The sequence below is a fragment of the Triturus cristatus genome, chromosome 3_2 (assembly GCF_964204655.1).
Source record: "Triturus cristatus chromosome 3_2, aTriCri1.1, whole genome shotgun sequence".
Classification (NCBI taxonomy): domain Eukaryota; kingdom Metazoa; phylum Chordata; class Amphibia; order Caudata; family Salamandridae; genus Triturus; species Triturus cristatus.
In genome coordinates, this window is record NC_140584.1 from 239,038,421 (window position 1) to 239,061,444 (window position 23,024).

Below are 23,024 nucleotides of genomic sequence, written 5' to 3' on the forward strand. Positions count from 1 at the left end.
TTCTCAATCGGAAAGGCTCCGGTTAACTGTCCTTGTTTTCCGAAGCGTACTTTTGCAAAAGTACCAGCGTGTAAGATTTTAAGTTGGTGGCATAAATAGGGTGGAACCCCCATTGATAATAGGATGGACCATAATTGTTTTCTATCCACCATGTCGAAAGCAGATTTTAAGTCGACAAAAGTAAGATAGAGACTACCCCTTTCCAATGCCACATGCTTCCAATATATCACTTGTAGCCGGAATAGTTGATCAATTGTTGAGGTTTTCGCCCTAAATCCCGCCTGAAGTGGTGTCAGAATGTTATTGTCACTAGACCAGCTCTCTAGACCAGCTCTCCAAACGTTGTAACAGTACCCTGGCGTAAATTTTTTGTGTGACATCGATAAGGCTAATCGGGGGGAGACACCTGAGACACTACTGAGCCATTACCAGCAGCAGCAACCACATCCTTTCTCCGTGGGGCAGCGAACCAGGGGCAGTCCCTGACGGAGCACACTCGCCGACAGTACCACCGAGCAGCGTGGGGGGACTACAACCCCCATGAGCCCCTGCTCCTCGTGACGCCGCTACTGGCGACAGCGCGCCCGGAGGCGCTAGAAATTCGACTGCTCCCTCGGCGGAGCGGGGGAGACACCTGAGCCACTACTGAGCCATTACCAGCAGCAGCAACCACATCCTTTCTCCGTGGGGCAGCGATCCAGGGGCAGTCCCTGACGGAGCACACTCGCCGACCGGCTACCGGCGACAGCGCGCCCGGAGGCGCTAGAAATTCGACTGCTCCCTCCGCGTCGCGGGACGCGCGTGGGCGACGCCGGGCTGAGCCCGGGCAGAGGGCGGGCCGTCTGTGGCCGTCCGGGGCAGGAGGAGGCTGGGCTGGGCCACGTCTCTGAGGCCTACTACCCCTTGGTAAGATCTCCTTGACTGTTGCAATTTTGCTTTTGTACGTAACCATGTCACTCGCTACGGATAAAGAGGGGAAACGCTGCCTTACACCAGCCACAGTAGGCGGAAGACCAACCGGTACACTTGACGACTTTTTCCTGAGAGCAGCTGACGTTGTAGGAAGGGAGATTGCCCGGACTGAAAAACGTTTATCTATGGAACTTCTGAGCAATAGACGCTCCTCTCTAGGAGATTTAAATTGTGTGGTGTCACCAGTAAGGGCAGATTTGACTTCCGTATGCCCACGTATTTCAACGTACTCTGTCTACCCTGTTGTTGAGGATTCTGTGTCTAAGAGTAATAATTCCTTCAGCAGCCTTGATTCATCCGAGGGTTTCTATCCAATTGAGCCTAGAAAAAGCTTACAGCCAGAAGATCATGTAGCTCCTGAAGCCAAAATAGTAGCGGCTCTCCCTAGTTCGGATAAGAAAGGGAAAAAGAAAAGGAAAAGGGGTGGTAACAGCCAAACAGGCAGGAAATCCAAAATCATAAAACTGACTGGTACACATAGTGTCACTTGCCCTAAGAATGTTACTAAAAAACCCAAGAAGAACTCTCAAATATTGATAGACCCTGTTTTGTTCTCTCCTGCCTTACAAAAAAGAGATTTATTTAGCGGAAGGGTCGAGGACACAACAGTATCTCTTCCTAATATAATCCATCTTCTGCGTTCCTTTACCCTTCCATTAATAGAGAGATTGAAAAACATTAATAATAAGTTAGACGCTTTGGGGGAGCTTGTCAATATCAATACGTGTAGGCTTGTAAATTTAACACCGCCCAAGCCGAGCACTTGTACTGAAACAATACCTAGTAATAACCCAGCCCCTCAAGGTCTAAACACCCAGGCAGCTACAACAATTTCTGGCGATAATTGCGTCACTATTTTACCTTTGATGCCCCCGATAACTACTAGTGTCAATACTGTCGAACCCACCCCACCTACTACCACTTACTTACAAACTAGTGATAAATGTGTGAGGGAGAAAGAGCGGGATGATCAGGATGAACGGGTTCCATTACCGGTTATTAACCTTCCACCAGTGTGCTCACCTTTAGTAGTAGTGCTCGCAAATGTCCCTACTTTGAATAAAGGCGTTAGTGAGGACTTTGGTCAATTAAAAAACAAGGTGCTTCACTGGTTTACAAAGAATACCATGGCGGGTAACAACATTTGGAATGATCTAATAATGGTACGAAGAGTGGCCTGGATTGGCAGATCTAAGAAGACCAAAGATGGAGACTGCATTATACTCAATTTTAACAATCCTTTTTTGGTTAGACGAATTATCGACGAATCGTTATTTAATGTGAAACCACAATAGAGGGGTCTCCAGATCCTCCCACTCGATTATTTTTACAGAGAGCTGAATAGACCAAACTCCAGTATGATCTCTGAGCTAGGGGGAAGGAATAGCTATCGCACCCCACTTAATTTAGTTTGGGAATACCCTAGGAAAACGTTTCCTATTAGGACTTGGTGTGGGAGTGACGGCTGCCACCGTAGTTTTACAGGGGTCAACCGCTTCTCAGTTTTGAGCGGACTTGAAGGAGTGGACTGACGCCCAACTATGGAGGCTGCTGTTACTCCCGCCATGACTGAATTGTGTGTACCAACTGCGATACCCTGTGTAAATGATGTGCAGACGGTAACCCCACCATTGCACCAACCAGAGTCAGTAAAAAACAAAGGAACCAGGATTGTTTTCTGGAATGTAGCTGGTCTCCGTTCCAAGATTGATAATCCCATATGGATCGATTATATTAAGGACATAGACATCTTATGTTTGCAAGAGACCTGGTCCCTGGAAGCCATCCATATCACCGGATACATAACCTTTCATCAACCTGCTAGTCCCTCTACCTCTGGGAGAAATAAAGGGGGCCTGACTATCTATTTATCTAACCTGATGGAGACCCTGTCAGTAAAAGTGGTGGGCCAATGTGATTACTATCAGATTATTTTAATCCGGGTGACCCCCAATGTGGAAATGCTCATCGTTAATTTGTACAATAGTATTGAGAAAGGTCTAGTAAATGGTTTGATAAATACTCTCATCAAGGATTTGGGAGCTCTGCTAGCCTCATCTCACCGGGATTCCATTATTATTTGGGGAGGTGACTTTAATCACCACCTCTGTAAATATTTTCTGAGCGGTTGCGGTGATCAGGAAAAATATAAATCAGAATATCAACTACATTTCGATCATAATAGCGGGGGTGATTCATTTAATGAAATGATGGCAACTTTTGATCTTGGTTTTGTTAACTTGCTCTGTAGACCTCCGGTGGAGTTTAGCTCGACGTATGTGGGGAGAGGGTACAGCACGTTGATTGACTTCGTTACAATTACCAACTCCCACTCCAGCTGGTTAACTGATTTTGCCACACATACTCTTGGGGTGAGTGATCATCTTCCATTGAGTTTTAGCATACAGCTCCCTTGCAAATCAGTCCGTTCTCTGGTGGAGAAACTGGCCTGGACTACCGACTGCACTTTAAATATAACAAATGGGTTTGCCCTTAAATGGTCACAGTGTAATCAAGTGGAGATGAATAGGAATATTATTAAACAAGCATTAACCTCCATCAACGTGTGCCTTCAGGATGAAGTATCCCACTCAGATATTCTGGAATCTTTTGCTTTAATCACAAAGATCATTAAAGATGTCCTACATCGTCCCCCTAAAACGGGGAATGTAGCTAGAAAAGGGTGGTTTGATTCGGCCTGTACCAAGGCCCACACTGCTTTAAAGATAGCCTTGGGGAAAAATCCAAGTAATCAAACTGAAATTACTCACTTTAGACGTGTGTACAACCAGGCCCGGAAGGTGCAGAAATGCGCGCTTAAGAACGATGCGTGGGTCTATATAACGCGTCCTTGGAAAAGGATTGCTCTGCCTTCTGGCTGGCGGTTAGGGCTCCCTTCCTTACTACAGGGGAAACTGATAAAATGGATGTGGCCATCACTGAAGATTCCTGGGTCGACTTTTTCACTGAGGTATATAATCCGGGAGGGAAAGATAAACTGGTAGTCAAGAAGCCTATTACCCAGGGCCAATTGGCGGACGATTTCGTCCCGATTAATTTAGATGCTACTGTTGATGAATTCTCTGTCGCAATCACCCAGAGCAAAGGCAATAAAGCGCCAGGCGCAGATGGCGTCCCAATTGATTTATTTAAAATCCAGCCGGGGCTCTGGTCGCCTCTACTTAAGCGTGCTCTAGAGGCTAGTTGTGCGCGGGGCTTCATCGATACTTGGGCAGATTCGATAATCATACCAATATTCAAAAAAGGGGACCGGGATAAACCTTCTTGCTACCGTCCCATATCCCTTCTGGATTCTTTTTTGAAAGTTACCGGGCGAGTTATCCTGAATCGTTTGCAACTTTGGGCCGACGAGTTTAATATCTTATCGCCGGTTCAATACGGCTTTCGCAAGGGCTGCGGTACTGTAGAACAGGTTCTTAACTTCACGTCACTATTTGGCAAATATACTCAGGCCAAAGAGGGCAAACTCTTTGTCGTGTTCGTTGACCTAAGTGCGGCTTTCGATTGTGTCATTCATAACCGACTGTGGCAGATCTTGAGCGACATGAAGGTTGATGAAGTACTTATTTCCTTTCTAAGACAGTTGTACGCTGGCGCTAGGGCAAAGGTTAGATATGGTTTAAATGGTGAATGCACTAAGCCCTTTTACGTAAAAAGGGCCGTGAGACAAGGGTGCGTACTCGCCCCACTGCTGTTTAACCTGTATACTAACGACCTAGAAAAAGTTCTGATTGCTGCAGTACGCGGTTCCCCTCAGGCCAATCAGCATCAAATCGCGTCCCTCCTATACGCTGATGATGCAGTGATCATGTCCCGGACGCAAAGAGGTCTCCAAACTGCTCTGGACACTTATGTAAAGTTTATGGATAACAGGGGGCTGAAATTGAATGTTTCCAAATCGTTTGTAATGTCCTGTGGTAGTGGTAAGAAAAGAGCATGTCGCTTGTTTGCGGGGAAAGAGGAACTTGCCCCAGCTAAAATATTTTCTTACCTGGATATAGTCCTCGAGGAAAAGGGGTCCTGGGGGCCAGCTATTAGAAATAGGACATTGTCATTTAAGAAAGCTACTGCTGCACTTATGATCTTCTCGAAAAGGCTGGGGAAGAGACCGCCTGCAATACTGTTAAAAATCTATCAAGCCAAGTGCATCAGTATAGCCATTTATGGGGCAGGTATTTGGGGGATCAATAATAATTTCTCCTCAATACAAAGGGTAGAGAATGCATTCTTAAGATTTATCTTGGCAACCCCTGCTAGTTCCCCTGTTTTTAACTGTCACGCAGAGTTAGGTATGCGCTATGTGAGTGATCTGATTAGTATACAACCAGTTCTGCTTTGGTACAGGGTATGGACTTCTCCAGCCCTAACGTTAAATAGAGATATCCTCAAAGATTGTATGGGATTGGATAAGGCACTTAGGATACCCTGGTTGAAGTATATTTGTCATTTCACAAGGGACCTTGGCAGACCCGAGTTTTACTTTCAACCGGAGACCATGTGCAGTCTAACAAGAAAGGACTTGAAGGAGCTATGTTGGTCTCAGGTTGAATCACTTAGATTAGGCGTTGAATTTAATAAGAACCTTGTATTGCAACATCAACTTACATTGGTTTCTAATGATATTCAGCCATATTTAACTTGGTGTCAGGTGGGCTTTGACCGTTTTTTGCTCACCAGGCTAAGGTTCGACGTCTTCTTCCGCTTAGTTTCCTTCCCCGCAGTTAATGATTGGGCAAGAAAATTATGTAATTGCCCGTGTGACAATCTGTCTACCCAGTCAACCCTGCATGTAATCTGTTTTTGCAAATTTTATTCGATGGAAAGATCTAGATGGATTAAGCCATTTTTAAAAAAACATGGTTCATGGAGACACTGTCGGCCCGCCTTATTGTTTTTAGTATCCTTACAAGATGAATACTGTGTGTGAATAATGTTGGGCTTTTTAAAAAGTATTTTAAGAAAGAGGAAATGTTTAATTAATTTTTAGGTAATTTATCTATGTTCTGTGTAACAATATTTTTATTGTGGTTTACTTTTGTCTTTATGAACATGTTACTTTTATGATTTCATGAATCTTGAACTCGAATAAAGTATTATCTATCTATCTAATCGGCCTATAATTTGAGAGTAGGAGCGGAGAGCCCTTCTTATATATTGGGATAATCTCCGCCCCAAGCCAGGAACTAGGCAAAGGTTGCCCCTCCAGGATTGCGTTGAATAAAACCAAAAGGTATGGGGCCCAGACTGATGGTTCTTCTCTAAATAGATCACCTGGGATACGATCGAGCCCCGGAGCTTTATTGGGCTGGATCCTAAGTATTGCCATCTTTACTTCGGCCAATGAAATTTTTTGCGCAGGCAGAATGGGGATCACAGGCAGAGGACTCTGCGGAGCCACCTGAATACAGAAGGGAGAGAGAGAGTAGAGATCTTTGAAATGGGAGGACCAGGCTTCCTCTGATATATTGGGGATGATTGCAGATCCACCTTCTGGATTCCCAGTATGGACAAGATTCCAAAAAGACCTCGCATCCTTTGCTGCGAGGGCAGTTGAAATAGCGGCCCAGCGATCAGCCTCCCATTCGGATTTAGCATTTTTTATCAATTTCTTATAGGCTTGTCTAGCCTGGATGATGTGTTGACTATTTCCTTTGTTTAAAGCCAGTAGTAATGCTAATTTGGCATCTCTACAACCTCTGTTAAACCAGGGATTACCACCGAAACTTGGCTTGGTTTTAATAGGACCTACTTTATAAAAGGTGTCCGTTAACAAAGAGACCATCTCACCATGGATAGCAGTAAATACAGTCATATCCATAGCATTAGGGTCACTGATAACGTGGTTGGTTTTTTCAAGTAGGGGAACTACGTTTCTATATAAATTTGGCATTACATCTGCAGAGGATTTTGCAGCTGCCCATCGAATTCTTCTCCCACCTTGTACTAGCCTTAGATCGGTTCTGGGAGAACTGATTTTAACACTCTCCCCACAAGTTAGTTGGAGATTCAACTCAGTTATCGAGGGGTTGTGATCACTTTCTGAGCGCCGACAGACGGTAAAATCCGGAATGTTAGACCAAAATATCAGGCTCACCAGAAAGTAGTCTATAATTGATGTATGCCCCAGGCCGTTGTAAGTAAAGTGAGCAGGGGTGTCACTATTAAAACGACCATTACAGGCTCTGAGGGAGAATGTGAGGGAGAGGGAGGTCAATTGTAAAGCTAAGGCTGACCAGTTTTTAACAGGGTAAGCAATAGGGGGAGGAATTGACCAGGTCTCGTCCTCAGCCTTGGTCATTGTAGGAACCCCATGTAATGGTTCAAAGTGACAATTAAAGTCACCTCCAATCAACAATACTACATCGCTCCCCAATTTGTATAGTAACGCGGTTAGCATATCCAGGGTGTCGGAGGTGCCACCAGGTTTTACTGGCCGTGAATAAATATTAATCAGGGCCAGCTTGGGTGTTCTCTTATGTGAAATCAGGATGCATGTGAAATCCGGGCTGTTTGTCACCATTCGTTTCAACGTAAATCCAAGGTGGATGCCTATCCAGGTACACAACCCCCCTGACGGTCTACCCCTTGCACCTTTAACTGCAGGCTCTGCATATGTTACATACCCTGCTCTATGGGTGGGAGCCATAGCCCATGTTTCCTGAAATAGACAGATCCCATGGGAATCCACAAAAGTGTACCAATCAGGAATATCTAAGTTAGAAACAAGTCCTGCTATGTTCCATGATAAAAATTTTAGGGAGCCTTTGGAGTTTAGAGACTCAGTTCCCACATTGCCCTCATCACAGGGAGCAGCAAGGTCATGTATCCCAGTGTCAGGAAGATTAGAATCTGTCTGAACACCAATATACTGAGATTGAGGCACCAATGAGCAATTAGGAATCATAGGGGATGGTCGGACGTCCCTAGACTCCCCAAGTGTTGTAGGCAAGTTCGCATTGGACACTGCATCAGCCTCTTTAGACAATCTGGGGTTAGATAAAACATTAGCCACCTCTGGATGCTTTTTTCTAATAGTTACAGAAACTTTAACATTTTTGTAAGCATCAATTAGGTGGGGCAGGGGGTGACGGGACGGCACAAAAAGTCAGTCAACTTGATCAAGCAAGCTGTATCGATTATGTAACGAGATACCCATCAATTCCCCCCTAGGCGGTCTACCCCTACTTCTAGGTGCGAGCTGCCAGGGGTCCTCTTGGTATGGCCTCAAATCAGACCCCCCCGTATTCGGGGAAGGAATGAGAATGAACTGTTGGATAAAAATAGTCTAGCCTCCATGTTTTAATCATTGTATTAGAGCTTGATTGTTGCCAACTGCATATGTGATCAACTGCCCTAGAATCCTCAAAATTAATAATTATACAATCTCCTCGTACATTTTTAGGTCTGAAGCCTACCCACCTCACTCTTCTGACATGCAGAATTTTACTATAAATAAGACTAGGCAAGGGTCTATATGAATTTAGCCAATGCATAGTCTTATTCCTAAGCTCCTCATAAGATTCCAATTTATTACTTAGTAATTCCGGAACCTCCGTTAGAACAACAACATATGGAGCACAATCGGGAGGTAAATTAATACATGGTAAAACTTGAGAGTTAGTGTTTCCAGCAACATGCTCCATCACTGGAATGGCAGAGTTTGATAGGGATGCCGGTAACAGCGGTTGGATGGGATGTACCTTATCCGCGAGATTGGAACTATTACTAGAGTCAGTAATAAAAGAGCCCACTGTTGAGCCCTGTGTGTTGGGCCTTAAAGGTTGGTCTTTTGCAATAATATCAGTTTGTGGGTTGATAGCATTAGATGGAGGAACTAAGATTTTAACTTGTGTTTGTATGGCCAGTAAGTCTTTTGTAATGGACATATTTTCCATGAGTAATGCCTCCATTTTCCCAAGTCTGACATCTAAATGTTGCAGCATTTGCTCCACGGGCTGGATAAGGGAAGATAGAACAAGGCTCAGTTTTTCCACCAGTGAGTCTAAGTTCAGGGGACATGATTTTACAGGTAGTGAGCCATTCTTAGCGGGGGTATCTATTGGAGTCCCAGGGGAGCAGGACTCCAATGATACCGTGGGGACCATAGTCCGGGGAGGAGATTTAGTCATAATTTTTGGATGTTTCAATTTTCCTCCCCTTGACCAGGTAACGGCCTTTCTCTTCTTCGGTATAGCGCCCTCCCTAGGCCCGAGGTCCTTTTCTTTATTAGGGTTCAACTCAATTGGGGCCATAGTGGTGTTGATAGACTGCCTACGTAATAGTTGCGCGGGGTCTTCGACCCGAGCATCTGTACCAGTCCCAGTGTTTGATGAAGTGGTTGGGTGCTCCTCGATAATTGAATTGGGTTGGGTGGGAGCAGGTGAGCTGACGTGAGCAATAATACCCAAGGAAGATCTTCTTAGGAAGACCGGGTCTTGCGATAAACGCCGCTGTGTCAGTTCAATTTCGTGCTCCAGTACAGAGGCTGCCCTTGTTATGAACTGGTCGAGTGTCCCAGCTACCATCCCAACAGGTATAACTTTAGTAGCCCTTCTAGTAGCCATTATTGAGAAGTGCTTAGAGATAATATATCCGTTACAGCTACTCACTTATCAGTTTGAGTGAAGGGGGGGTGGCCCAGCCCAGCCTCGTCCGGCCTCTGACGGCCGTAGACGGCCCGCCCTTTGCCCGGGCTTAGCCCGCGCGCGGTCCCGCGACGCGGGGGCTGCTGCTTAGTTTAATGCGCCTCCTGGCGCGAAAATCTGCTTCGGCGGCTCTCCTGCCGCAAGAGGTGCTGGGAAATGTAGTTTCCGGTCTCCGCTCCGCGGCCGCGACCGATGAAGACACGGCGGCGGGAGACCGGAGCTAGCGGGATGCAATGCCAGCGCAGGGAGTACAATCCTGAAGGCGAGGTACTGGTAGGCTGTGAGGAACAAAGGAACCCGCTCTGCCGGGGCTGCTGCTCAGTTTAATGCGCCTCCTGGCACGAAAATCTGCTTCGGCGGCTCTCCTGCCGCAAGAGGTGCTGGGAAATGTAGTTTCCGGTCTCCGCTCCGCGGCCGCGACCGATGAAGACACGGCGGCGGGAGACCGGAGCTAGCGGGATGCAATGCCAGTGCAGGGAGTACAATCCTGAAGGCGAGGTACTGGTAGGCTGTGAGGAACAAAGGAACCCGCTCTGCCGGGGCTGCTGCTCAGTTTAATGCGCCTCCTGGCGCGAAAATCTGCTTCGGCGGCTCTCCTGCCGCAAGAGGTGCTGGGAAATGTAGTTTCCGGTCTCCGCTCCGCGGCCGTGACCGATGAAGACACGGCGGCGGGAGACCGGAGCTAGCGGGATGCAATGCCAGCGCAGGGAGTACAATCCTGAAGGCGAGGTACTGATAGGCTGTGAGGAACAAAGGAACATAATTAACACGTGCAGGAGTCATACATGTGGAAGTAAGCAAAGGCCAAACAAGCGTCCTACATAGTTAATAACCCACACTCCTAGCATGTTTAGTCACATGTTATTCTGTTTTATCAGAAGTTCGCTTCACAGCCCTGTGTCACTTGGTGAAACACAATTAGTTGCAGTTGTGATGTTTTTGGAAAATCCCGACTGTATCTTGAAACAAGCGAGCGGTCGAGGCTCGCATTCCTCACTACCATGCCAACACCAAGAATCCTTTATGACTTTTCTGTTTGATTCTGGCAGCTCTCAACCCAAAGTTTGGGAGAAGACTGTAACAGTTTTATGTGGCATGCTGAAATGTTTAACAGTGTACCTTATTATTATATTTCTTCCTGAAAAAGGTGCCCTTTAAAGTTGTTTTGTTTCGAAGCTTCTCGCAGAATCACAGTATGAAATCTTTGAAGATATTTCTCATTTTAAAATTATACTCGGTCTGCATGCAATTCCACAATGACATGTTTGCAATCCAGCTAAGAAACGTGGTCACGGGCAGGATCTCCGAGTTCCCCAATTTGCATCGGTTTAACTTGGCTGACTTTTCAAAGCTCAAATGGTGCAACGTTGAAGGCGCATTACCACTTTAATTGTAATATTCTCAGCTTCTCCTCTGCCGTTTTGTGAGTGTTCCAAGTGAAATACTAAGACCTGAAATGTAGACGTATGTGAATTTATCCCAGGAATAATACAAGTGTGTATCCCACGTCTTGTGAGAGGTGATGTCGTCTGCTGTAACAGGCAGCTTGTTATTTCCACTTCACTCAAGCATTTCTGTATGCAAGAGACAGAAGACCTGGGCAGTGCGAATGCTTGTACTGAAGCCTTTGATTTTTATCACATGTGGTTCTGCATGCTGGCTGGTACATTGCAGAGTTCTGGGAATCGTTTGAAAACCAAGGCTGATCATGTGCTTATGATTTTCAAAAGGTCTTTTTCTAAGGGGCACAGTGACCTGCCAATGTGTTATATTAATCAGTAGCAGAACCAAAAGTGTAAATTATTTTATTTTGTTGCAATATTTTTATTATCAGGCTAGTTCAGGTGGTCATTTGAGAAACTGTCTCTTTAATTGCACTAAACTACTTCAATTGAGGAACTAACCACCTACTTCAAAGTGCAGTGAATTTTCTCCGTTACTTTCTAGGAAATCTTTTTGCCCATGTGAGGGAAGACAGTGGTAATGACAGTGGCGGATTCCGAACTTTCAAAGTGGTAAGGCATAAAAACCTTCCTGTAATATGATCTGCAGTGAGTCCGCCCAATGTCAGTTTCATGGGTTTATGGGAGTTCTACTCCGAGAAGATTTTGAAAAACTACAAGGGCACGTGATGCATTTTATGCATTATTTTGACATAACTGGTTAATAATGAAGAGAATCTGAATGGATATTAATGATATATTCTGATACATTTGTGGTATGCCTGACCAGCCTCACTTCCCTTATTTGAATACATTTTAACATCATTTCCTCACATCCACATATGTATTAGATGCAGTTATTAAAAGAGAGTCATACAAAATCACGTAGTCATCATTTTTTTCAAAATATTTTTATCGCCTTTTATTCACTATTTTTCAGCCCAGCCCTTTGCGAGTAGATTTTTATTCACCGCTTATACATGAGAAATTATATGAAAAAATTCCTGGTTTTGCAAATCTCACAGTCATAGAACGTTGGCAGCAGAGCTAGACATGTCTTACAGACTCATCTGCTAAAATATGTATGCATATGCCAACCGAATGATCAGACAGTACCAGGTTGCACCAATCTTACATGTAAGGTCGCAGACAGCAGAAATGATTATACAAAAAAGATTTAAACATACAAATGATGATAAGCCTCCATATAAGTCATGAAACAACAAACATAAAATGCAGGGCCTCTGGATCAAGGAAATAAAATTGGCAAAAATTTGCTCACCATTCAGCCCTAAATGTATTTTTGAAATGCAGTGTTTTTTTCTGGAACATTTTGTCCCAAGCGTTGTGGTTTTTTGAAAATATAGTAATTTTACCTTGACATACAACTTTTTCAATTTGGATAATAAGCTCCATTCTCTAAAACAGAAACATGTTATGTTAATGGATTTTACTTTTTTTAGTAAATACATTTTGGACCCAAAACATATATTTTCCATTCTAAGCACTCATACACACAATAGTCAAACAAAAATCAATGTTAGTATTCATCTCCCTTTATTATCATCATCAGATACCAGGGATGACCCTTACGTGGCCACCATTTGGATCTCATTGCATCCTAGAGACATAATTAAGTCAATAATTGGCACACTAAGTCATGGATAGGCCACTGATATTCTAGGGATAGCCATATACGTATGCTAAAAATGTTTGCAATATGTCACTGAGTCAGGAAGCCACCAAGAACACCTCTAGCATGTAATATAGGGGGCCACGACTATGTTAGGTGTAGAGGGGTAACCAAAGCTTGCATGAATCCAAGAATGGTCCTAGTGCTTTATATTATCATCACCATCATTATAAGGCAAGCCAATTAGAATGCACACATATTTACACATAGGCTTTGCTGAACTGTTGCCCTCATACAACACCGCCACCTATTGGTTGTCTCTTTTGCGCATTGTCTGCACAGTGCACTTTAGATCTTGGACAACTCAAGCTTGAGTAGTAAGAGCTGCAAGCAGGAGAAAGCAGGGGCCGGCTTTAGGGCAGTGTGACTGGTGCAGCTGCACTGGGCGCTGACCTGTGGAGGAAACACTTACTTCAGGGGGTTGTTGCTAAAAAGGGTTAGTTCGGGTAGTTATACATTCTTATGAGTAAATCCAGCTTTTACCAGTGCTTTAAGACAAATGAAATGTATGTGTGATAGGGGCTATGGAGAGATAAGGGGCACTTTTGCCCAGAGGCAGTCATGGGAGTGTGCCCCAAAACTGATTGTTGCACCGAGTACCATCAGCACTAAAGCCAGCCCTGGAAGAAACTGACCCACGTTTGGCACCCTGATTGGCTTGAATTTAATTTTAAGGAGAAAAGTGAATGAAGCTTTGTGATTGCAGTGCACACAAAGTAGGTTAAGTGTGTCACTCGTGTGCCCGGAACAGCCCACTGCCTATTTTCCACTTCTGCGTATGGGAGCTCTGCACACTGTTTGGGCTACACTTCCAGAGGTGGACAGGTAAAAGCAGCAGGTCGGGTTTGTAGTCCAAAGCAACAAGGGCTCAAGGGTGGGAAAGATCAAACTGGTTAATCACACCAGACTGAAAAATAACGGATTATTTGAATTATGAGGAAGTTCGGTTAATACCTGAAGAGGCAATCAAAATCAAAAACTGCACTAGTGAGGTTAGTAAAGCGATAACACAGTACCTCGAGTTAAATTAGCTCAAATTCATGCTCCAGATGCATATTCCTTAAATGGCTACGATTCCGGGTCATTTATTGATAATCCCCGCCCACAGACGGAAAAGAAATACAACCTGGACACAACCATAATGCATCTTGACACTTGAGATACAACACTGTTAGAGAACTACAGACTCAACGGAAACTCCTGGAGGCTTCATTGCCGCCCGGTGCTAACACGTTGACAGACCAATCCATACTAGAAAGAAATCAATGGAATTCGTCGCCAACTGTATTGACTTGGATGCTGCCATTAAGACTATAAATTGGCAATCAGACTAGTCAAAGCTGTTAGAAATGTTACATTAATTACTCACATTCGTCACTTCCCTCGATATAAAAGTTGGACAAAAAAGATGTATACTTAAGGGTTTATGCAATGTGTAGTCAACTTCCTCGTGCAACCTATAGGTGATCAATTTGGCTTCTTGCCTTCTTTGTTACAAGTTTTACTAATGTAGTTAGTGGCTTAGCAATGTATAATTACTAGTGCCGGACTGGCTGTTTAGTCCATCGGGCATTTCCCTGGTAGGCTGGAGGCATTAGCTGCTAGCGCTTGAAGGCACAGGGCTATTGCCAGCGCCTCTGCCACTTTCCCCAGCTCACCCTGCTAGTTGCAGCACATACGAGAGGAGGGCGTGAGAAAAGAAGAGCCAGAGATGAGAGGGGGAGAGGGGGGTGGGGGCTGGCTGGAGTTCTTTGGCCATGGATGCTTTCGGTTCCCAGTCCGGCCCTGAAAATCGTGTAGAGGTTTGTAAAGCAAACCAGAGTTGAATACTGATAAATAAAGCACACGGGTAAGTGGGGAGGGTTTGATAAGTGCTCAATTAAAAGTAGACATATTTGATAGTGTTATTATAACAGGCTTAAGACGAATCCAGCTCACCAAGTTGAGAACACTCACAATAAGAGGACAAAGCAGTCTCGAACAGCTAAAAATCCAATAATCCATCACCTAAAAACCTCAAACATTTAAAGTAAGTATGAAAACAGGGGGAAAATCCTGCACAGTTGGTAGGTTTTTGTGTGCAGCTAACGGGTTAACTACAGTCAACATGAAAATGAGGGCTCAAATAAGGGCTTCAAAATCTGTTGAATCTGCTGAAATGGAAACAAATTAAATGAGATATTCTGTGGATGCCCAGAAAGCAAGTGTCATTGTCCTCTTATACTAAAGAAAATGACAACTCATAACTCTACATTTCCAAATATTGGTGTGATAAAAACTTAGGGGCCTATTAACAAGGGTTTTATCTCTGCTTTTTTGGCTTTAAATCCGCTTTTTTGGGTTTACAAGCCAAAAAAGCAGAGAAAAAACCATCACCCTATTTACAAGAGGCTGCTAACATGCATAATCGCATGCTGGCACCCTTTTTCCCGACGCCTCCCTTTGCATCTTTAATGAGATGCAAAGTGAGCGTAACTGGGCAGTACAGCCTTGCAAATATCGCTGATGTGCACATCGCAATATTTACAAGGCTGCCCTAGCATTTTAGCAGTCGTTAGTTTTTGGAGAAAACCGCTGTTTTCTCCAAAAACTAACGTCTGCTAAAATCCTGACTTATCCATCCCTAACATAGGGGGTGGATTATGCTGCTACGACCACAGGGTCGTATCAGCAAGGTTATTGCCCTTTTGCAGGGAACACCGCTGGAAAACCAGCGATGTTCCCTGCAAAACGGCGATTTCCCCCGCTATCCCTGGAATTTTTATCGCCCTGGAGCAACGCGTTGTTGATAACGCGCTACCACGGCGATAAATACCAGAGATAGACGGCGATGAATAACAAAGCGCTAAGCGCGCTTTGCGTTATTCATCGCCCTTCCTTGATGATATGCCCCTTAAGAGTTAAACAGTATCTCAGATTAAAATCTAGAATCGGCCACAATGAAGACTCTTACTCCAGGGAGCCTGTGCTCAAATACAAAACAAAAGAGAGGTGATGTCTGATAAATACAAAATACCCCAAGAGATGCCCCTTTGTCATGCAATAAACAAAATAACATAAGTTATGGTTTGGTGTATTTTAGAGAGATGGACACCCTTCATCCTTCTGCAGCAAATGTTATTGACAATCCACACAAGAATATCTATAAACTTTGGGGAAAATATGAAGGTTTGTCCAAAACAAGTTATCACCCTGCTCCACAAAATTTATCATCCTTAACTACGTTAGTGGCAGCAAAAATCGTCACACGGTTCTTGCAAAGGTTCTCATGATATAAGCAGGAGCTATATTTGTGAATATTGAACGCACAGGATTACTTTGTTGTATTGAGCTTGAGTGACATCAGTCGAATTTGGGGAAGGCAAGCCATCTAATGGAGTAAGCCATTTTAGGTAATGAACAACAAAAAGAGAATTGCTTCGCTTTCTTCGAATATGCCAGGAGGACTAACAAAGAGTGCACCAAGGGTCAACTCACCATTGGAAGAATTACAGAAGGTATGGGTGATAGAGAGGGGAAAGGCTGTGCCAATCTGATAAATACTTGCAACATGGCAAGAGGGGGATATCTCATAAGCTTACCCATATGTAGAACGATATTGGCACCAGGATCAAAGGCACCAGAATCAAAGGTAATGGTGGGTGCGTCTACAGAGCCAGTACAAACAAAGGACTTGTGGGAACCAACCAAAACGGTATCCCAAGGCTCACCGGCACCCCGAGGAAGCCTGACACAACACTCATAAGGTACAGATGCTACAAGTCTGACCTCATAGTACAAGAGTGGTGAGTACACCTCTCTGCTAGGAGCCAAAATGGGCTCTGTTTGAAACACCTCGGTCCTTACGAAAACCCCTAGAGTCTCCAGGGGGCTGAAACATGTTGACCTAGATAGTGCGTTAGATTAGTTACTTGATCTAAGAATGCACAATTTTTATTTTTAGTCTCCCACATCACTACTTCTCAAATAAATTATCTAGGACGCAAGTGATGTAGGGATTTTTTTTTTGTTTTGTTTAAACTCCACCCTTCACTAAGATGTTAATTTAGAGAGCACTTGTTCTGCCTCCTTCTCATCTGTAAATATATATGTCCGCCCCCCATTAATCACCTTTAATCGAGCTGGTTCCTGCAAAAAAGCCTGACCTCCCAGAGCCTTAAACGGATCAATAAGCTGACGTAGCCTCCAGCGTCTATCCATAGTGCTCTTACTAAGATCAGATCGTACAAAAAAGGATATAGATTCAGTCGCGACTGGGGAGTTGGGCCTAGCTTTGAGTGAAACAGCCTGTCTGAGCAAAAAATTCCCAAAATAGATCAGAAAAGGGCGAGGAAATTTGCTCCCTCTATTTGCTACATAAAGTGGTAGTCTGTGAGCTCTCTGAATCTGGGAGTCCCAGTCCCAGTCGGATAGGTCGGGGAAAGCCTTCTGGAATAATAACACAATATATGCCCTTGGATCAGCCCCTCCAGATCCTTCGGGAATACCAAAAAGTCTAAGATTGAGTCTTGTTTGCCGATTTTCAATGTCTTCCAGCTTGTTCCCCATCTGCTCGATTTGCTCCTGATGTTTGTTAACCACACTCTGACTGTTGATAGACACTTCCTCAACAGTCGAGACCCTTTGCTGTAGAGATTCCATATCCTGAACAACTCCTCCTACTTTATTACTTAAGTCCTGCATGAAGTGCTGAATCTTGATATTGTCTTCCCTTAATTGAAGAAATTGCTGCTGCGTTTCCTTATGTTGGTCAGATAGAGTCCGCAAAATGATATCTAAAGGAAGGCTTTGTTTTTCAGATCTATCGGAGTCATTAGCAGGAAGAGAATTTGAGGAAAAAAGTGAAGGAGTGTCCGACGTGATGAGATCTGGAGTTTGCTTGGGGGTGACGATATTACCTATAGGTACTAGTTTCTCAGTAGGTACCGCAATTGCAGAATCAGGACCACTAAGTGAGTTAGAAACGGTTGGCAAAGAGTCAGTTAGTACCTGAGGAGGGGGAGATGAAGAGGACGATGGTATATCCACTTGTGTTTGAAATTGGGTTAGAGACACTTCTTTTGTCTGATCTTCCAATACGAGACTAGCGCCAGAGAGGCGGAGAGCCATTTTCTTCACTTTCCCGTTAGCCTGGATCCATTTGCGAAGTGGGCTATTGTCCACTGTGGATCTCCCATGTGGCTCTGAACGGCTTGTGCTAGCTTTAAAAGCCGTAGTTTTGCCTTTTTTTAGCTTGTTTTTGGCCTTAGATTTCCCTTTTTTACGTGTATTTTTTTTTACAGAGTCAGTCGGTGAGTTGAGTAATGTCTCAAACTCCTCATTGGATTCCTCCTCATTGTCTCCATTTAACGCAGTATCTTCTAGATTTAGAACTGTCTCACCCATCTCTTGTAATCCCTGGTTTGGATCATTTAACCCAGCAGAGTTAGACACAGTAGGCTCCATGGAGCTATTTTTCTCAAATACATCAGCTATAGTAGGGTTTGTTACATAGTAGGTATCAGCTGATTCCTTATCAGTAGTGAGTTCGTTAGATCTCCTGCTATCAGTTGATACCCCCCCCTGATTATAAGAAGAGACCGTATTCAGCTCTACACCATCGGCGCCCCCCGACAAGCCGGCAGTTGAGATGCGTGTATCATTCGGGGCTATAGAAGCTGACAAAACCTCGAGCTCCGCGAGACAGAGTCCCGGTGTAGAGTGCCCCCTTCATCTACGACTTTCTTTAAAAAGCCATTATTATAAATGGGGGACCCCCCTTCTACTTCCCTTTCACGCCGAGAATCGTTTGGGATGGCTAGAAGAGAAGGGCGGATCAGCAGCTTACCCGTGATTGCTGAATGACCATCTGTCGGGTGTAGCTTCTGGCTGCTTCCGACACTGGTAGCAGTCTTGTTTGTAGTAGAAGAAACAGGACTAGTCTGAGAGGCATCCATGGGTGCTGCAGCCTGCTTCGTTTGTATCAGTACATTCCGTCCTGTACGGCTGCCCCGTGCAGCTGATTTAGGGGCCATAAGGAAAAGATTTAAGTATTTATCCGTGACAGCTTGTCTCAGATTAAGAGCTGATAACGCCGGGGAGACAAGGGATGCAGGCAGGCGAGGCTCCGGGAAACTGAACGCCGTCGGTAAAGCTGAGCGCGCCGCCAACAGCAGCCGCCGAAGAGTTCTAAAGAGCTGATACATCGGTCCTTGACTGCTGCAGAGAGACCAATCCTCGTGTCATCTTTCGCCTTTAGATAAGCCGGGTAGGTATTCAGAGCGTTATTTCTCGGTGTTAATGGACAAGCAGATCAGAATCCATTAGCAGAGACCGACCTCCTACTGCTGTAACTCCGTGGCGTGTCAGCCCGCCATCTTGACTCCTCCCCTCCGCACCAGAATCAAAGGTAATGGTGGGTGCGTCTACAGAGCCAGTACAAACAAAGGACTTGTGGGAACCAACCGAAACGGTATCCCAAGGCTCCCCGGCACCCCGAGGAAGCCTGACACAACACTCATAAGGTACAGATGCTACAAGTCTGACCTCATAGTACAAGAGTGGTGAGTACACCTCTCTGCTAGGAGCCAAAATGGGCTCTGTTTGAAACACCTCGGTCCTTACGAAAACCCCTAGAGTCTCCAGGGGGTTGTAACATGTTGACCTAGATAGTGCGTTAGATTAGTTACTTGATCTAAGAATGCTCAATTTTTATTTTTAGTCTCCCACATCACTACTTCTCAAATAAATTATCTAGGACGCAAGTGATGTAGGGATTTTAACTCACCACACAAGAGCATGAGAACCCCCTTCTTTTATCTCTGACCACTACTGACAAACCAGCAGGTCTTCCTCCAGGTGGAGGTCAGCACATTCACAAAGAGAAAGACCCTATGATGATGCTGAAACAATACACGTAGGCGGAGAATCAAGATATACCGCCACCGGCCTGTGTACTTGTTTGAGGGTATTTTATGACTGTTCTACACAAACAAAAGACCCTGGTTACACAGGACAAGTGGTCTATTCTCCCCCCTCTTTGATTTGAATACTAACCATTGGAAGCCGAATGGATCACAGCTTCTCTTTCCCTCCTCATTGATTATTACTACTATTTTGGTGGGGGTGCCCTCATTAGGTCAAGGCAAGAGGGAATCACACCAGGAGCTGAAGAATAAGTGTATCCACTGGCTCAATAAGAATCGCCCTCTTCCAACATATGTTTCTGCCGAAATTCTCCATACTAGAAGAGTGGGCTGGGTGGGGAATAAACCAAAGACAGTAGGGGGGGATTGCATAATTGTTAATTTTAGGGACAGGAGGACGGTGGAGTACATTTGTGACTGGTTCCAAAACAATCTGGTATCAACAATTCATCCTCTCCCCCTATCCTATTTCTATGCCGTAGCGCTTCCAGAAAGGGGTAGTATTCAGCACTATGGAGGACAAAAGGAGCGGAGGTTTGGGGAAAATTTAGCGCTGTCTAATAGGTTTGATGTGCTTTCTGGCCTGGAAGACTGCGACTGACTTCAAGGGGTTAATTCTGGTCAGGGGGATGCTAATATAGGCCCCAATGAGGCAGAGGTGGCCGCGGTACAAAGGGTAACTGCTATAGACAGCTCAGTGGTTAACATTGTCCCCCAAACTTCCACTTGTAAAAGTTTGAGTTGGAATATTGCAGGGTTGAGAAGTAAATGCAAGGATAGGATCTGGTTGGAAGAGATAAAGTCTTATGACATTATGACATTTCAGGAAACATGGGACACAGACCATAATTTTTATATAGATGGGTACACACATTTTTTTATCCCTGCTAAACAGGCACACTATGGTAGAGCACAGGGAGGGTTAGTAATGTTTTGAATGGCTCATTAAAACAGATTGACGTGAGCTGCCATAATTGTTTGGCAGTGGAGCTATCTCGCCCACATTCTGGGAAATTATTACTGGTTAACTTTTATAATTCTCCCAATAGAGAGTGTATAAATCAATTCCTATTACGCCTAGAGGACTTTTTAATCGCTTATCAAGCAATAAATCCATGGGCTGAGGTTATTGTTATGGGCGACTTTAACATTCACCCTTGTGGACAAAATTGTATCTTTGATAATTTAGATGGTCCCCCATACTCTGCCCCTGTACACTTTGAACACACGGAGGAGGGGGAGACCCTCGAGAAACTTCTGGCTACCACAAATCTCTATGAATCAGGATTTATTAAGGGAGGCCCGAGGGTAGCTACCTTTAAGGGTACGGTCATTGGTACAATCATAGACTATATTTTTATGACTGCTGCAGTTCTAGGCAGTGTTGTTTCTTATAAGGTGGGGTTTTCCGCTTTTAGTGATCACAACCCTGTAATTTTAGAAATGGCCCCGGGGGCATATTTAAAATTCACAGTATCCGAGAATATGGCTATCAGTCGAGAGGTGACATCAACGGATCAAGGCAGGAAATTGAAATGGTCGAAAGTAATCCCAGAAATTTTTTGGGGGGAGGTTTTGTCCAACACAGAGAAGGAAGTTAATATCTGTTTGGACACTGACGCGTCACATATACTGATTATAGAGGCCTTTGAAACCATCTGTAAACAAATCAGTAGTAAGCTGACGAAGCGAACGCTCCCCGAATCTACTATCAGAGGGAAAAGATGGTTTGACAAAGAATGTACCAGGGCACATTCTGCCCTCCTTAAAGCATTAAAACAGTGCCCCAGAAATAGGGAGCTCATCAGGGGATTAAGGGAATCCTATAAACAGGCCATTCATACAAGGAAAAATCAGATCAAAGATGAGGCATGGGACAAACTTTTGTCCCCGGAGGTCCTGAGGGACAGTGGAAAATTTTGGCAAACTATTAATGACCCTTTTTTTTCTAGTGAAGATAATTCACGTCTTGATTGTAATATCCAAGACGAGCAGTGGACTGCTCATTTTGAAAAAAATCTTTTTTTTAAAATTTCAAATCGTTTTTATTGAAATAAAACAGAGAAAAAAAAACAAAGACAATACAGTAACTCTTCCGTACATAAAGGTTCGAGTCAGTCAATTTCGAACAATTACAGATAACGGAAAGTAATTAGCAAATAACAAATAATATAAAGTAAATCAACTCCTGCTTGCATCATCGATATACAGATATATATATATATGTATATATATATACAATGCTCAATGTGTGGATGCGGTGCTTCTGGGCTCAAGAGGGTAATCGCAAACGTACTCTCAAACATCACCGATCAATGGATCCAAACTGCAATATAATATCTCAAGGCGGCTCATAGTGAAAGGAGGATGCGTCCAATGATTTCCAAAGCTTTCTATTGGATGGGCTCCAAGTAGATGCTTGTAGAGCCGGATTATTAGAACCTCTCAGGAATGATAACCACTCCTGCCAGATTTTGAAGCTCACCTCACTCGCATTTTTCCATTTGCATAGAACCACTTTACACGCCAATGTTAGCATTAAGTCCAAAAGCTGACGATCTTGAACAGTTGATATTTGTGGGTCCAGCGCCCCTAAAATGACATACACAAAGTCCTGTACAGGCCTTATCTTGAACACGTGATAAATGCAGTCAAATATTTTCCCCCAGTAATCCCCTAGAGAAGGACAGTTAAATAGCATGTGTGCAAGATCACCAGAGCCTGACTGGCAGTTCCAACATGTAGGAGAGTCCCTTAATTTACATTTGAAAAGCTTAGCCGGCGTCCAAAATGCTCTGTTGACTAGCATGTATTTTGTTTGGAATAGGATGGGTGAAACTTTGTGTGTAAGGGCCAACTTATGGATCACATCCCAGTCAAAAGTTATGCCTGTTAGATTCGGCTCAGCCTCCCATTTCGATTCCACCATTTTGTGTTTTGTCTTGGGTAAGGGCAATAATAGTTTGTACACCCTCGAAACGAAGTGGCCCGTGTACATAAGACGTGGGAGATGAATTATTAACCATGGTGTATATGGAGAGAAGTTACGAGCGGTTAGCATCGCTTTGATTTTCAAGAAGTCATAAAAATCCATCGGGGTAAGATCATACTTCCGCTGCAAAATCGAGAACGGAAGTGGAGCCTTATCATCATACAGGTCCCTCACCAAGTTAATGCCCTTCTTGGACCAAGACTCCCAGAATAGTCCACTGCCATTATATTTGAGATGGGAATTTCTCCACAAGGACATAAACGATGACTTAGGGAATGTCAACTTTGTTTTATGTGTTTGGTCGAGTCTGAGCAAAGCCCGTCTAGTATTTAGCATGATATATTTGGAGTGTGG